We start from the raw sequence: 11,663 nt of genomic DNA, 5'->3' as shown, positions 1-11,663 counted from the left end.
GGTGTGCATGTGATAGTATATGCTTAGGTTTCAAAACCATCTCCACCCCTCCTCTCTATTTCTCCTATGTCAAGATTCTCTTCTCCCTTCCCTCTTTTAAAAATGCCCATGTATTGGTGTATTTTGTGGAGGATGCCAAGATGTGTTTTTGCTGTTTTGTATCTTAGTTTTAAGGGTGCAAATAAATCCAAAACAGTAAATAAATTGATGTTTTGCATTTATTCAAATTTCTCCAAATATTTCTTTTCTATTTTATTCAAATAGGTCATAATTCCTTATGACCAGGGGCATTTTTGTTTTGTTTTCAACCCCAACATATTTGTCTGTGAATTACTTCCTTTTCCATGGTTGTTTTTAATTAGAAAAACCCTCAGGTTTTTCTCCTCTCCTATCTGGCGCCAACTAGTGGGCCTCCTCCCACTAGCACGCCCAGCACCCCTCTCTCGCGTTGGCTCTCCTGTAGACGGCGTCTTCGCTCCCCCTTCGTCTGTCAGTTGTTCCCTCCAGCAGGATTCAGAGCAGCGTCCACTTGACAGCGTCACGGACGTCGAGGAACGTTCCTCGCTCCTTCCCTCCATAAAGGCGACCCCCCTTGGCGTCCGTGCCGTAGGGTTTCCTCTCTCTCGCGCCGCCACCTCCTTTCCCCTCTCCACCTCGCTCTCTGAAGGTCTGCGTCAGGTAAGGTAGAGCTCCTCCGCCATGGAAGTGGATTGAGGTCCTCCTCGCCGCCGGCTACGAGCGTCTTCTCCCTCCCCGACGACTCGGCGTGCACGCGGGTCATCCACGAACCCATCCCCGCGGCCAGATCAACGCGAGCTCCCCTGCTTCCCCTTCTCCACAACGGCGACGATCCTCCCCGACAAGCAGGCCAGAATGACGACCACCTCTTCTTCCCGTGCTTCCTCTCCGACGCGGCCGAGTTGTCCTACCCTAGGGTGCGCAGATCCGACTCCTATCCCTTCCCTGTAGTAGCTCGTCGTCTAGGAGCAGCAGATCGATGATGTGCTGCGCCTCTATCGCCGGCGCCGCCGTGCACCGTAGCTAGGCCACCGTAGTTCATGTGTGTGCGGGCTCCCTCCCCTCCACGAGCCGTTGCTGAATTTGAACTATGTCACCGGCGGGAGTCTTCCCCTGTTCCGGTCTGCCGCCGGTAGTAGTTCAGCAGAGGGGACCTCCTTCAGTTGATTCGTTGCGCGCTTTAGTTCAGACTTCGTAGCGTAGCCCAGTGGTATGTGTTCTGTTGTGCCTGTTGTGAGGTGCTGGGATCGATCCCCCCTCCGCACCTTTTTAGTATTTGATTTTCTCGGCACAATATTTTGTAGGGAGGCTTACCTTGCCTGACCCCTCTGTTCTGTTGATAAGATGACAGTAGCAGGGTGGTAAGGGTAGGTTTGTTGCACCAGGGGCACCGGGCTTCGAATCCCAGCGTGCCCTCCTTTTGTTTTTCCTTCTGCTGTAATTTGTATCCCCTACTTAGTTGTTGCTGTTCTTGTGCCAAAACCATAGGTGGCAATGGATTTTTATTTTTCCTTTTGCTGTTATAGTAGTGCCATATCATGTGTGCATGTGTGTGTTCATTGGAGTGGTGTATGTGATGTGTGTGCATACACATGATGTTGGTCACATGTGAGTGATTGTGTGTATGGTGGTTCTTCTTATTAGTTGATCCTAGGGATATGATAGCATGTGTAGATATAGCATGTGTATGTTCTTCTTTGTTGTAGGTGCTAGCACTTGATGTTTGCACTAGGTTGTGTGTGTATAAATGTAGTTGATCTTGTTCTAGTGTTGGTTGCTATGATAACATGTGTAGGTATGTGTGTAGATCTAGAGTGTGATGTGCTTGTGGGTGATGTGGAGTGGATGTGTGTGTGAGTAGCATCCCACCTTTGCAATCAAGCTTTGCACCTTCACATGACCATATGTGAGAGGGCATGGTATGTTGTTTGTGTGGGAGGCTTAGTAGTAGGGGTTGTGAGTTGATGTGCATGACACAAACATGGGGTTAAAACCCCCATGTCACTTTGTCATTGTGCACATGAGCTCAACCTTTGTAGTTGTTGATATAATGGAACTACATGAAATGATGCCCTATTCACTAGGCATGATTCGGAGTAGTTTCCTCTTCCTTAATTTGTGGTCACTTGTTCCTAGTAAGTTCCCACATATTATATATGATTTTGGGGTATAATATCACAAGGAATCCAGTGGTGAAGTTAGTTTTTCCATTGGGATACTTTATGGAGTTGACATATTCAGATTTGTTGCAAGTTTGCTCTTTGTTTCCATGGAATAGGTGGATCCCAAGGGCATGAGCTTTTGTGTGATAGTAGTAGGGGTTTTTCTCTACACCATAGTGGTGTCATTTATCACTAGGTGATACTTGGGTGCAAACTATGCCTAGACAAAGTGGGCATGTGGCTGAAAAATTCCAGCTTAGTGAAATCTGGAATTTCACAAAGTTTGAGAATCTGGAAACATTTGCTTCTCCTATAGATGAGGTTGTTCTGGTCATTGTGTTGTGATCTAGCCTTAGTTCAGTGCTAGGAATTTGGACCTGATATGTTTTTCAAGCTCCCTGTCAAATTTCATCTCATTTGGAGACCTGTAGGTTATGTTTTGGTTGCTGTCAAAAAGCTTCAGAACAAAGACAGAAAATCAGGTGCAGAAATTTTCACTAACTCCCTGAGATCTGATGGTTTTGGGAAAGTTTGTGGCCTTGTATCTTCTTGTGTTTAATTCCTTTTGGTGTGATTCTTGCTGGTGCATGTAGTGTTCTTGGTTGGCTACAGCCACATATATTATTTGTCCTATTTGGAGGGCTGTAGCTATGTTGCATGTAGCTCACAAATAGCTAAGATGCAGATTATGGCAGATTGTGTAGTATAGTCATTTTGATGATTGTGGGTGATTAGTTGGTGTTGTGGTGTTCTTCCTTGCTACAATCCATTCATTTTGGGTCGTTGTATGTCTTGGCAACCTGGGAATACCAGATTTGTGCCATTGGATGGTGTGGTGTTGTTTTTGACACGTAAGGCTTCATATCTTGTTTCGTTGATTCCCGTTGATCCGTAGCTCCGATTGTAATGTTCTTTATATGGTTTTGCATCGTTTTCACGAGAAACATCTGTTCATGCCATTCTCATGCATGTCAAAATAGCTTAGTGTACAGTTCTGCCAAGAAACTTATAGTAGTTTCTTTTGCTTCTACTAGTGATATAGATAGTGATGCATGCTCATTTTTGGTCTCATGCATCATGTGCTTGTTGCATCTTGTGGTTCTGCTGTTCATTTGTTGTTATTCTTATGTTGGGTAGCACCGGGATCGGAGAACGAATACGTGGAGTCAGGAGAGTACGTGCAGGACGAACCAGAACCATTCCAAGCTGAGGATATCACATGCAAGATGATATGACCTTGATTCCATCTCTAGACTTGTTATGCTAGTTTGCGTTTCCATGTCATATTGCTCGCTGCCTACCACTGAATTATATTGCCTCCTGCTATGCCATGTACCCAAACACTGTTCCCTTCCTAGCAAACTTGAATGGCTAAGTAGGCTTTGCTCAGCTACTAATGTTAGCGTTGCTAGATGCAGGTGCTTTGACTCATGTGATAACATGAGCTTGATATCATTATCTTAAATTCTGCTATTTTATTTAATGCACCTATATACTTGGTAAATGACGGAAGGCCTAGCCTTTTGCCGGGTGCCTTGTTCCGTTATTGCCGCCTTAGTTACCGGTTACCGGTGCTTGATTCCATAATGATCGCTCCTAACACGGTCGGGGTTGTTATGGGGACCCCCTCGATAAATCGCGTAGTGCTAAGGCTTGTCCGGCAGGACCCAACATTGGTGTTAATTTGCTAATAGTTTAATAATAATCTGCATAGGGAGTAGCTACCCCGTGGACTTTAATCAACAACCCGGGCCAGTGCTCCTCATGAGTGTTGGTCCAACCCAGAGCAGCTTATTACGCTCCCCGGGGCAACTCGGTGTTTTGGCGTGGTAACCATCGCTCATCCGGCGTGTCGTGTGACTGAGATACGCGACTCTTATCACGGTCGTCGACACGTCGGGAGGTCCTGCTAGCCTTGTCTTACCTTAGCGGTATATCTTGCGTATAGGAATCCCAGTGAAGCTTTGGTTTTCCCCCAGAGTTTAGGTTTTCCTCTAAGGAATCCGACGAGATCACGAGATTCATGATAGAGGATGCCTTTGCGACCTGTGTACGTTTGTGATGGACTAGTTGGAGCACCCCTGCAGGGTTCAATCTTTTGGAAAGCCGTGCCCGCGGTTATGTGGCAACTTGGAATATTTTGTTAACATCCGGTATTAGATAACTCAAACATAAGCTAATAAAATTGCCAACTGTGTGCGTACCCGTGACTGTCCCCTCGAAGATCTCTCTTTGATCGAGAACACGGCGGGGTTATGAATGCCTTAGGTAGGTGTTCAGGATCACTTAGTGACCAAGTAATCACGACCGTTAGTGTAGACCCCCTTCATAATTGCTTTACGTAAGATAGCCACTAAATCAAGCTTAGGATGCTGCAACCTTATACACTCCACCCTTACCCTACCTAATAACATGACTAGTTCTGGCACCAAGGTCTTAGATTGCTGAGTCCCCGTGGCTCACGGATTCCTCCAAAACTCCCAGCAGGTACAGGTACCCCAGAGACAGATGATCCCGACGGCACTCAGCTGGCGTGGCAGTACGACGAGGAGACAGACTGCCTATACGTGAACTATCCAGAGGATTGAGGCATGGTCATGATCGTGGGCCTGCACGCAGGGTAGCATAGCATTTCTATGTTTTGTAGTCCGTAGAGGAACTACCTTGATTGTATCTGTGATGTACTCTGAGTTATTAATGTGAAGACAATTGAATCCCAGATTGTCTACTTTTATTATTATTTGTGATGTGTTACCTGCTTGCGAAACGCTTAGATGCGCTTCTTTCCTATTCGGGGCCTCGACCCCCAGATCGGAAAGGATCGCATCTTGGTCGTTACAAGTTGGTAATCAGAGCCTTACGACCATAGGAGCCTTTGTGTGATCGTATTTGGTCGAGTCGAGTCTAGAAAATGTTTTGAGTCTTACTTATATCGGAGAGTAGGATTCTTTTTTCTCCTCTTCTATGCTCTGGTGAGGTTCCCGTCTTAGGAAATCTTTAACTCTACTCCTTTTCTCGCTCAAATTTTTTTTAGGATCACGCGGGTATTTGTGAAATCTATATGATTTCGATGTGACGGAATCCTGTCCTGGTGCCTCCTATCTGCTCTAAGTATCAGGGGAGTTGAGCTCCGGGGGATTCTTGCGCACATCGCCATCATTCAGATTTCTGAGTATCTAAGAACGGAGGGTGTTTGTTATTGCTTCAATACTGGTAGTGGTGAGATAACCCCGATGTCCCCAGTACTGGTGTAGATTGTTCGGGGGTACTTCCACACTTGGTATCGTTGTGATCACGAGGATCTGTTGTAGATGAAGGTCCGAGATGCTGGTTGTGTGTTGAAGGATGTGATACAGGTGACGGGTTAGTTTAGGAGTTGTGTGAAATACTCCTTGTATCCTTGTACCAGATTGCATGACCAGTTATTTCGGGAATTCATAGGTGGAATATCTAGTAGTATCTTATAGGACTATCTTCCTACAGAAGCTTGATTGAGGTTTGGGAAATCTCGGTCATATGTTTGTTCCGAGCAGTTCTAGCTCACACTTGTTTGCAGTGGTCCTTATCGGAATTTTGTCGTCCGTCACTTTGAGGATGCATTCTTGCTATGTTTTTTGAGTGCAATGCTAATTCTGTTCAGATATCCTGTCTTTTGATTCAGCAATATCTTCAATTATTCTGTGGACTAATATGATGTTCGTCTTCAGGATGGCTCCACCGACTCGTCAGACCCCAGGGTGTGAGGATATGCCGCCTCCACCACCTCCTCCTCCGCCGCCGCCGCCTCCTCCTCCTGCAGAGGCCTGGCAGGTGATGATGGCAGCTACTAATGCAAACACTCAGATGCTGCTGCAGTTGATCCAGAAGAGAGCTAATCATCAGCAGGGCAATTTCGAGCAGGGTGGCAATCACTTCGCCAATCTGAGTCAGTTCCTGTCAAACCAGCCTAAGACGTTCACTTCTTGCGATCAGCCATTTGATGCAGAAGATTGGATCCGTGATATGAACAAGCATTTCGAGTGTAGCAATGTGCATCCGGAGGACTATGTCAAGTTTGCAACGTTTCAGTTGAAGGGTCAGGCTTCTATATGGTGGCAGCAGCTCAAGGACTCCAGAGGCGACAGGGTGATGTCTTGGGACGAGTTTTGACATGACTTCAGGTCCCACTACATCCCTTCCAGTTTTGTGGAGGAGATGCGTGAGAAGTTCAGGCGTTTGAAGCAGGGCAGCAATTCTGTGTACAAGTACAATGTCGAGTTCCACGAGCTGGCCTGTTACGCGCTGCAGGATGTCCCGAATCAGAAGAGCAAGATCTATCAGTTCAGGGGTGGCTTGAAGGAAGACTTGCAGTTAGCTCTTGCTTTGCACGATCCTGAGGAGTTTGAAAAGTTCTACAACCTAGCTCTCAGAGCACAGGCAACCTTGCTCAGGGTGGAAAACTCCAAGAAGCGCTCCAGAGATTCCAGCTCTTCCTCGACTCAGGTGGTTCAGAAGCAACAGAGGTTTTGGGTTTCTCCTCCTCCTCCTCGGCACTCACAACAGCTGAAGCACTTAGGTGGATGTGGTTCTTCCCACCCACCCAACCCTGGCTTCCAGCAGATATACCAGCATTAGAAGCAAGGGCCTCCTCAGACTCAGTTCCGGCAGCCAGCAGATGTCACTTGTCACAAATGTGGACAGAAGGGTCACTATGCCAACAAATGTACTTCTCAGCTCCGTCTGCCGCCTCCTCCTCCAGGCAAACCTCCAAGCAACGCTCTTGTCAAATTCAACCCCAGATCAGCTCGAGTCAACATGATGAATGCAGCTGAAGCAGACAACTCCTCTGATGTGATCATGGGTAACCTCCTCGTCAATGATATTCCTGCTAAAGTGTTAGTTGATTCTGGTGCTTCGCATTGCTTCATCTCCAAGCCTTTCATAGCTAAGCATGATATTCCTGCAATTCATTTGGATAGTCCCTTCCGTGTGGTTTCTCCGGGCATGCACATGAGTTTGTACATGAGGGTTCCGGATACTTCTGTCAAGATAGGCAGTTATTCTTTTCTGGCGTCTCCTATTGTCTAGGGCAATTCCGACATCGACTTGATTCTTGTTATGGACTGGTTGGCCATGAACATGGCGTCAATTGATTGTGAAGCCAAAGAAGTGAAGCTTACCCACTCTTCGGAGGATGTGATTATATTCGCGGCGCGCGATGATACAATCCGTCTGTTCTCCTTGAATGAAAAGGGTGAGATGAATCCTATTGAGAAAGTCCCAGTAGTGTGCGAATATCAAGATGTGTTTCCTGAAGAGCTGCCAGGCATGCCTCTGCACCGTGAAGTTGAGTTTGTCATTGAGCTTGAGCTAGGCACAGAGCCAGTGTGCAAACGGCCGTACAAGCTGGGTCCAGAAGAATTGAAGGAACTCAAGAGGCAACTCGATGAGCAGGAGCGTTTGGGTTTGATCAGACAAAGCTCGTCTCCGTGGGGATGTGGTGTTCTATTTGTCAAGAAGAAGGATGGTTCGGACCGGCTGTGTGTCGATTACCGCCCATTGAACAAGAAGACAATCAAGAACAAATATCCACTTCCGAACATAACTGAGTTGTTCGAACAGTTGAAAGGTGCTAAAGTATTCTCCAAGCTTGATCTCAGAATGGGCTATCATCAAATTCGCATTCGCGAGGAAGACATTCCGAAGACGGCCTTTAGGACTAGTTTTGGCTCGTATGAGTATACGGTCATGTCTTTTGGTCTGGCTAATGCTCCTCCGACATTTTGTCGATTGATGAACTATATTTTCTCCCCATACAAGAATGAATTTGTCTTGCTTTATCTCGACGACATTCTGGTCTTTTCTGAGACCGAGGAAGAACATGAGAAACATCTCAGGTTGGTGCTTGATAAACTAAGAGAGTACAAGCTGTATGCCAAGTTTTCCAAGTGCGAGTTCTGGCTGAAAGAAGTGGTTTATCTTGGGCATATTATCTCTGCCGAGGGCATTAAGGTTGATCCGTCCAAGGTTCAAGCCATTGTTGAATGGGAACCTCCGCAGAATGTGAAGCAACTTCGAAGCTTTCTCGGGCTTGCTGGATATCGCAGAAGGTTCGTTGAGAACTTCTCCAAGATCGGCAAGCCGCTCTCTAGTCTTCTTCAGAAGGGTGTTAAGTATGTTTGGTCTCTAGAGTGTCAACTGGCTTTCGATACACTCAAAGATAAGCTTATCTCCACTCCGGTCTTGGCTCCTCCGGATGATTCCAAGCTGTACCAGGTCTTCTGCGACGCTTCTCTCCAGGGTCTTGGTGCAGTCTTGATGCAAGATAGGAAGGTGGTTGCTTATACCTCTAGGCAATTGAAGCCTGCGGAGAAGAACTATCCTGTGCACGATCTCGAGCTAGCAGCTGTGGTACACGCCTTGATGACTTGGAGACATCTCTTGTTGGAACCTAAGGTTGAAGTTTTCACCGATCACAAGAGTCTCAAGTACATCTTCACTCAGCCTAACTTGAATCTTCGGCAAACACGTTGGGTGGAAATGCTCCAGGATTTTAATCCGAGTGTTGACTACACGCCAGGCAAGGCAAATGTTGTGGCAGATGCATTGAGCAGGAAGGCATATTGCAACAGTCTGATTCTACAACCTCTCCAGCCGGGTCTTTCTGAGTCTTTCAGGAAGCTTAACCTTCAGCTAGTACCTCAGGGTTTTCTTGCGAACCTTCAGATCTCTCCTACCTTGGAAGATCAGGTCAGAGCAGCTCACCTTCTTGACGCTATGGTGAATAAGGTCAAGATTGGCGTGGGAAAGAGTCTCCCCAAGTATAAGTGCTTCACTGTTGATGCCAGGGACACGTTGTTTTTCGAGGATCGCCTTGTCGTCCCGAAAGGTGATCTCAGGAAGGTGATCATGGAAGAAGCTCATAACTCTCTGCTCTCTATTCATCCTGGAAGCTCCAAAATGTACCATGACTTGAAGCAGACTTTCTGGTGGACTCGTATGAAACGTGAAATTGCTCAGTTCGTAAACGAGTGTGTTGTATGTCGAAGAGTGAAAGCAGAACATCAACGCCCAGTAGGACTCTTGCAGCCTTTGCCGATTCCCGAGTGGAAGTTTGATCACATTGAGATGGATTTCTTCACCGGGTTTCCGAAGTCCAAGAAGGGCAATGATGCCATCTTCGTCGTGATCGACAAGTTGAGTAAAGTGGCTCATTTCCATCCAGTCAAGGAGTCCATTTCAGCAGCTCAACTGGCAGAGTTGTACACCTCGAGGATTGTCTCTTTGCACGGCGTGCCTATGATGGTCTCTTCAGATCGCGTAAGTATCTTCACTTCCAAGTTCTGGGACTCCTTTCAGTCTGCTATGGGCACGAATATCCGCTTCAGCACAGCGTTCCATCCTCAGACTAGTGGTCAAGTGGAAAGAGTGAACCAAGTTCTTGAGGATATGCTGAGAGCCTGTGTTATCTCTTTTGGCATGAAGTGGGAAGATTGTCTGCCTTTCGCGGAGTTCTCATATAACAACAGTTATCAAGCTAGTTCTGGCAAGGCTCCGTTTGAAATTCTCTATGGCAGGAAGTGTCGTATCCCGCGCAACTAGTCCGAGACCGGCGAGCGTCAGATCCTTGGCAATGATATGATAGAAGAAGCTAAGGAGATGTGTCGGATCATTCGCGACAACCTCAAAGCAGCTCAGTCCCGTCAAAAGAGCTATTACGATAGCAAGCAGCGTGACATGTCTTATGAGCTTGATGACTTCGTCTATCTCAAGGTGTCGCCTATGAAGGGTATGCATCGCTTTGGCATCAAAGGCAAGCTTGTGCCTCGTTTTGTTGGTCCGTTCAGAGTGGTTGGCAAGAGGGGCGACCTTGCGTACCAGCTCGAGTTTCCGTCAACCTTTGCAAATGTCCATGATGTGTTCCATGTTTCTCAGCTTCGGAGGTGTTTCAAGACCCCCGAGCGCAGTGTTCATCTTCAAGCTATCGACCTTCAGCCTGACCTATCTTATCGTGAGCATCCAATTGCGGTTCTCGAGGCCACTGAGCGCAAGACCCGTAACAAGACTGTCAAATTTCTCAAAGTGTAGTGGTCTCACAATTCCGATAAAGAGGCTACTTGGGAACGCGAGGATCACCTCCGTTCCGAATTTCCCGATTTCTTTCAGTCTTAGATCTCGAGGGCGAGATCTTTTTTGTAGTGTGGGAGAGTTTGTAGTGCCCCAGATGTAACCTTGCCATATTTGGAACCTATTGCATGTGGGTCCAACTTGTCAGAGTTTTGATGATATCAATTGTGCCATGACTTCTTGTGATGACTCCTTACTGTTTCTCTTCCTTCCCATGCATGCATGCATAACATATCAATGCTTGCCCTTGTCTTGTGTTGTTGCCATATGATCTTAGCATTTCATGTGGTGGTGGTGATCTTGTGGCTGCACCTTGTGATGCCTTGTGAAGATGTGCATGTGATGTATAGTTTATGTGGGGTGTGCATGTGATAGTATATGCTTAGGTTTCAAAACCATCTCCACCCCTCCTCTCTATTTCTCCTATGTCAAGATTCTCTTCTCCCTTCCCTCTTTTAAAAATGCCCATGTATTGGTGTATTTTGTGGAGGATGCCAAGATGTGTTTTTGCTGTTTTGTATCTTAGTTTTAAGGGTGCAAATAAATCCAAAACAGTAAATAAATTGCTGTTTTGCATTTATTCAAATTGCTCCAAATATTTCTTTTCTATTTTATTCAAATAGGTCATAATTCCTTATGACCAGGGGCATTTTTGTTTTGTTTTCAACCCCAACATATTTGTGTGTGAATTACTTCCTTTTCCGTGGTTGTTTTTAATTAGAAAAACCCTCAGGTTTTTCTCCTATCCTATCTGGCGCCAACTAGTGGGCCTCCTCCCACTAGCAGGCCCAGCACCCCTCTCTCGCGCTGGCTCTCCTGTAGACGGCGTCTTCGCTCCCCCCTTCGTTCGTCAGTGTTCCCTCTAGCAAGATTCAGAGCAGCGTCCACTTGACGGCGTCACGGACGTCGAGGAACGTTCCTCGCTCCTTCCCTCCATAAAGGCGACCCCCCTTGGTGTCCGTGCCGTAGGGTTTCCTCTCTCTCGCGCCGCCACCTCCTTTCCCCTCTCCACCTCGCTCTCTGAAGGTCTGCGTCAGGTAAGGTAGAGCTCCTCCGCCATGGAAGTGGATTGAGGTCCTCCTCGCCGCCGGGTACGAGCGTCTTCCCCCTCCCCGACCACTCGGCGTGCACGCGGGGTCATCCACGAACCCATCCCCGCGGCCAGATCGACGCGAGCTCCCCTGCTCCCCCTTCTCCACAACAACGACGATCCTCCCCGACGAGCAGGCCAGAACGACGACCACCTCTTCTTCCCCTAATTCCTCTCTGAGGCGGGCGAGTTCTCCTACCCTAGGGTGAGCAGATCCGACTCCTATCCCCTTCCCTGCAGTAGCTCGTCGTGTAGGAGCAGCAGATCGATGATGTGCTGCGCGTCTG

The sequence above is a fragment of the Hordeum vulgare genome, chromosome 2H (genome assembly GCF_904849725.1).
Source record: "Hordeum vulgare subsp. vulgare chromosome 2H, MorexV3_pseudomolecules_assembly, whole genome shotgun sequence".
Lineage (NCBI taxonomy): Eukaryota > Viridiplantae > Streptophyta > Magnoliopsida > Poales > Poaceae > Hordeum > Hordeum vulgare.
Note: the sequence above shows the minus strand (reverse complement) of the source record.